Source organism: Nuphar pumila, chromosome 13 (assembly GCF_984573655.1).
Source record: "Nuphar pumila chromosome 13, dmNupPumi1.hap1.1, whole genome shotgun sequence".
NCBI classification, from domain to species: domain Eukaryota; kingdom Viridiplantae; phylum Streptophyta; class Magnoliopsida; order Nymphaeales; family Nymphaeaceae; genus Nuphar; species Nuphar pumila.
Genome location: NC_143261.1, coordinates 93,018,186 through 93,023,351, shown reverse-complemented (window position 1 = coordinate 93,023,351; position 5,166 = coordinate 93,018,186). Strand labels below are relative to the sequence as shown.

Genomic DNA, 5,166 nt, shown 5'->3' with positions numbered 1-5,166 from the left:
TTCATGAAAAAAAAAAACTAATTGTTTTAGCTGACTCTTCAAACAAGGACTGCGACCGTAGGTATAGAAGGCTAAGAGACCAATGTAACCGGGTTTTGGGGAGCCAGGATCAGGTGCCATCACATGACACACTTTGAAGTGTGCCGCTGTACTTGATGCCCTCAATCTTTGGCTGACAGTCTGTCAGTTGTGGGGCCCAAAAGCAGATGAAGGGCAGCCAAGTGCAGAGGCACACTCAAAGTGTGCCATGTAATGGCACCTGATCCTGGGTCAGTCTTGGATTCCAAGTGTAATTTATTCTCGTCATTAAAAGAGAGAGAGAGAGAACTTTAACAAAGAACCATTGGATAGCCCTAAAATTTGGTAGGGGTGACTTGTTAATGTCACCATGATGACGGGACGTCACAAGTTCGAAGCTGGGTGTACTCTTCGATGGGTAGAAGGGACCAGTGGCCAGCCACTATATGATCGGCGATGGAGGGTTTTCCCCTTGAATTATTAAAAAAAAAATAAAAACTTTGGCCATGCTATCCCACCACCACCACTTATTTACTACATATAATGGGAACACATACGGATATTGCTCAAAAAAGTAAAAGCAAGTGCCACGGTTATTTTTGTGCCTTCTGTTCATCATCTAATCTTTTTCAAAAGAAAGCTAGTGGGCCCAATTGGCCATTGGTACTCCTTTGGGGTAAGGCACAATAAAGGTGTTCCATATAAATGGAACATTCGAAGATCGGATGGTCCAGATTTTGGGCACATGCAATCATAATTTTCTTCTTTAATAAAAGAACATTTTATAAAAAGGCGCTCAACTTTTAAACTATTTACAAATGCAAGCTCAACCTTTCAAAAAATTATGTTTGACCGCCTAACGTTAGGGTGTAATTCTCAAATAACCGGTCGAGAGAGAGAGAGAGAGAGAGATTACCGGACACACACCGACTACCTCTGATCCAGTGGTGTCGGTGGTTGGCGAGGCAAATCGGACGGTCTGCAGAGTGAATGTGACAATGGGAGAGTTGAGAGAACCGTAAAAATGTACAAGGAACAGGTCAAAATAGGTGGCAAATGGTAAAGTTAAACACCACCGAGGTGGTATCCCATGTGGTGAGAGGAGTCCTGTGCCAAGCTGAAGGCTCAGGTTCAAACCCCTCTGCCACATAGGGCTTAAGAGATATTTGGTTGGGGGTCTACCAAACCCCCAGTTTGCCTTTAAGAAAAAAAAAATCATGAGGATAAAAAGATTAAATTTATATATCACTTGACTGTTTCAGTGGTTATTTGAGAGATATTTTCTTAACTCAGGTGGTTAAATGTAATTGTTAAAATGTTGAGCAGCGTTTGTAAATACGTTAAAAGTTGAGTCCGTTTTTGTAAATTTTTTCTTAATGGAAAAGTTGAACCTTTTATTCTGGCTTATCTACCTGTTACTTTTCATATACTTATCACACCAATTATAGCCATAATTAGGTTGAGCTACATCTATATATACTTAGGTTCTCTAACACATGATCACATCCCATTGAGAGAGCTGCTCCCTCTGAGTTTTGTGAAAGTTTAAAGAATGGAAGGAAGAAGTACTCTCCTTGCTCCCCTCCTCCTCCTCCTCTTGGTTCTCCTCTCATCAGCATCTGCCTTCCCAACACCATCTCCAAATCATGACTCATCATTAGCATTCATCAAGTCATCATGCACGGCAACACGCTTCCCGGAGCTGTGCATCCAATCACTGTCAATCTATGCGCCGGCCGTGCGGCAAAGCCCGCGCCAACTGGCTCAAGCCGCACTGGGCGTCAGCCTAACCCGGGTGAGGTCCGCCACCGACTTGGTGACCAGGCTCGCCTCACATCCTACTGCACCCAGCACACGTTTGACCCTTCGGGAGAAGGGTGCCATCAAGGATTGCATCACCACATTGACCGACTCAGTCTACCAGCTCGGTCAGTCCATCGACGAGGTGAAGCACTTGGGCCAGACCCAGTTCAGTTGGCACATCAGCAACGTGCAGACTTGGGTGAGTGCTGCTCTGACTGACCAGAATACTTGCATGGATGGGTTTGCAGGCATGGGAATGAGGGCTAGCAGGGTCAGGGCCTTGGTGAGGAGGGAGATTGTGGGTGTGGCTCAAGTGACTAGCAATGCACTAGCCCTTGTCAATAAGCTAGCTAAAGGGCACCACGTATAGGCCTTTGGGGGGGTTTTGTTATATGTCCCTTTTAATATGGTTACGAACTTCGGACGAGCATGTATGGGAGCTTTGTAGTATAATATATATAATGATCGTGCATGTAATGTATGAAATGGTTTGTTGGGTTTTATAGCATGTACATGTAATGATCATGGATATATGAGAAGATTGTAATCATAATGCACTGTAGTTGCCATATATATAAAAAAAAAAGGATCCCATAAAACTGGGATTTTACTGCTAGATCAAGTTTTTTCAAGTCAAGTATTAGAGAAACAAGTTTGCATGGCAATTGTTAAAGTCATTTCCAAAGAAACCCTAAAGGTCTCTCTCTCTCTCTCTCTCTCTCTCTCTCTCTCTCGGCAAATGGAACAGTTTGCGTTCATATTTTATACTTGTATGCAACCAAAATCGTGATTTTCCGGTTCCCTAGATATAAAAGTTCAAGAAACTCGAGAATTTGAAAGATCCTGGTCTTTTGGTGGCACACAAATGTACCATCTTTAGCGCTTTTTACTAATTCTAAAAACTTTGAAGATCCAGAAAAAAAAATGTTTCACTGGAAGGTAGAAGAGAACTATACGCGGATCCCAATATTTCGTGATATTTTAGGTCAGGAGTTTGGGTTGGGGAAGTATTATTCAACTTAAGAAAACTGGGTTTCTAGTCGTTGTCTGCACAATAATAATTCCAATTTTCTTGCAGGACAAAATATTTGCGTTCCAATTCAAGATAAGTTTGGCTTTATTGGGAAAACAAGAAGCTCTGCCCACAAACCAACAAAAAATTTCAGCCTTCCCTTTTCCAGTTGCTGCCTGCCAGTCAAGAATCAAAATGCCGAGTGGGCCCATCCAATAGTCAATGTTCTTGGCCCAGCCACGGTAACCTAGGGTTTACTGAACTCGGTTTGAGCTCAAGACTCGGACTATTTAAAATGACTCGGTTTGGGCTCAAGGCTTGACTAGGACTCGGGTGCTTCAGGTTCAGGTCCATAGCAGTTGGCACACTCATTGAGTTAACATAGGGCGTATGGCCGAAACTCGGCATACGATGCGGGACCAAGCCCAAGTCGAAAAACAGATTTCATGGTCATAATCAACCGTGATGGGTCAGGTGGGTCTACTTGGTTTGGTCAAATGGGAGGCACGTTGATATGAACACTAACTTGAACCTACTAAGGTCGATCGTTGTAATATCCTTGACCTTAATATCACTTGACCAAGTGCATGAATAAGACCCTCGTGAACGACTGCTCAACGAATGAAATGCATCGTGAAGCGTACTAGGGTAGCTCAGTCCATCAGGATATGTTTGATTGCTCGTCCCGAAGACGTTGAGAACACAAATTCTAACAAACATTAGATGCGGCGAACGACGTTCCGCGCATCCGCCGCAACCATTATGGTGTGTAATTTTTGATCCACCTCCTCCCATTACAAAAGGAACAGGAACGGAGGGGACGATTTTTTTTTTTTAAATTATCGTGCAAAAAAATTTCGAGGAGGTGGACGGAGAGGAGAGAGTCGATTTTGGCGGGGAGGGGGCCAGAGAGGAGGTTTCGTGGGGAGGCCGCCGGAGAGGGAGTTGGCGAAGAGGTCGAGGTTCTGGAGACGGGAGAGGCGGAGGCAGATGCAGATGCCTGGTGAAAAGGGCCGGAGAGATGGTTTCCGGAGCCTCCTCCGCCTCCGCCCCCGACCCACTCTCTGGCTGGAACGACCCCGGCCGCCCCCTTGCTCCTTCCGTATCGATCACCCAAGGCCGGGTCCGGCAGTGGCCGTGCCGATGTCGAGGAGCGGCTCACCGAAGTCCTTGTCTACGAGGTGTTTCTTTCGGTGTTGATGGTGATATGGATGGAGTCTCTGCCTAAGAAAACATCACGAGATCGGCAAACGGGACTGGGATCGGGATTTGTTGCCTTACCAGAGTGGTGCACCGCCGACGGTCGAGGGTTCATTTTCGGCGATCGACGGCCTCCTGGGCAATGCCAATTCCAGCGAAGTTGAACAGCGGATGGATCCGGCGTATCTTTCATACTATTACTCGAATGAAATTTTGAATCTGAGGCTCCCGCATCCCACGCTCTCAAAAGAGGATTGGTGTGTGACACAGCGGTTCCAAGCAAGGAGCTCATCCTTAGTCCGAATTGGGGATAAGAGGAAGGTGGGGGTGGTAGGTGAAGGTGGGGACAGGAGGAATCAGGATGCCCTCAAGCTCACCATGCACTGACTGGGTCCGGCAATGGCCGTCGCCGACGTCAAGGAGCTGCTCGTCGGAGTCTCCGTCTATGCTCAGATCTCCACCCTCAATGTCATCGGCGATTGTCCGAACATCGTCATCAATGGACATGTCCATTTGGAACATATCATCTGATTATAGTCCAAACAAACGTTGGACTTGGAACAGTTGTTACAAAACGAACATAACCAATGTCCTATTCTCATTTCGTCTAACCATGAACAAGCCATCAAACATACCCTTTTAAGTTCACCGAGTCCCATTGGGCTCACACGCCCTAACTCACTATACCATTGAGATTCGAACTTGCAACGTCCCAACACATGGTGACCTGCACTAACTGCTCCTGCCAGACAAGCGGAGCCCCCGTTGGTGATTCGATAATTGTCATTACAACACGCATGGGGATGCAAATGGATCTGGTTTGGTTGGACCTCTCATTTGAACCCAACACTTTATTTATCTGATCTTTTGCACGGTTTACATGCAAAAACACCTCGGCCTTTTGTCTTGTTTTACTGGATCCAGTCATGTTACGATACATATTTTGGATCCAGATTCATTCCATCCATCATATTCGGGTTCAGGCTCAGATTGAGATCCACTGCACAAAATTCAGAAATAGATTAGGATCAAGTCGGTTGTCTTGTAAGTATATAATGGCTCAACTTCTCAATTATTTATGTATTACAGTTCAAGCTTTATTTTGCCCTCGGTCTTTCCTTGTCCACCCAAGT

At 45.5% G+C, this 5,166-nt stretch overlaps 1 pseudogene across 1 annotated transcript; it reads left to right on the top strand.

Moving 5' to 3' along the window:
• Nucleotides 1-1,525: 1,525 nt before the first annotated feature.
• On the top strand, nucleotides 1,526-2,435 carry LOC149819217 (21 kDa protein pseudogene; annotated as a pseudogene). Its single transcript, XR_016427301.1, has one exon. The product of XR_016427301.1 is annotated as a 21 kDa protein pseudogene (transcript).
• The last annotated feature ends 2,731 nt before the right edge of the window (nucleotides 2,436-5,166 follow it).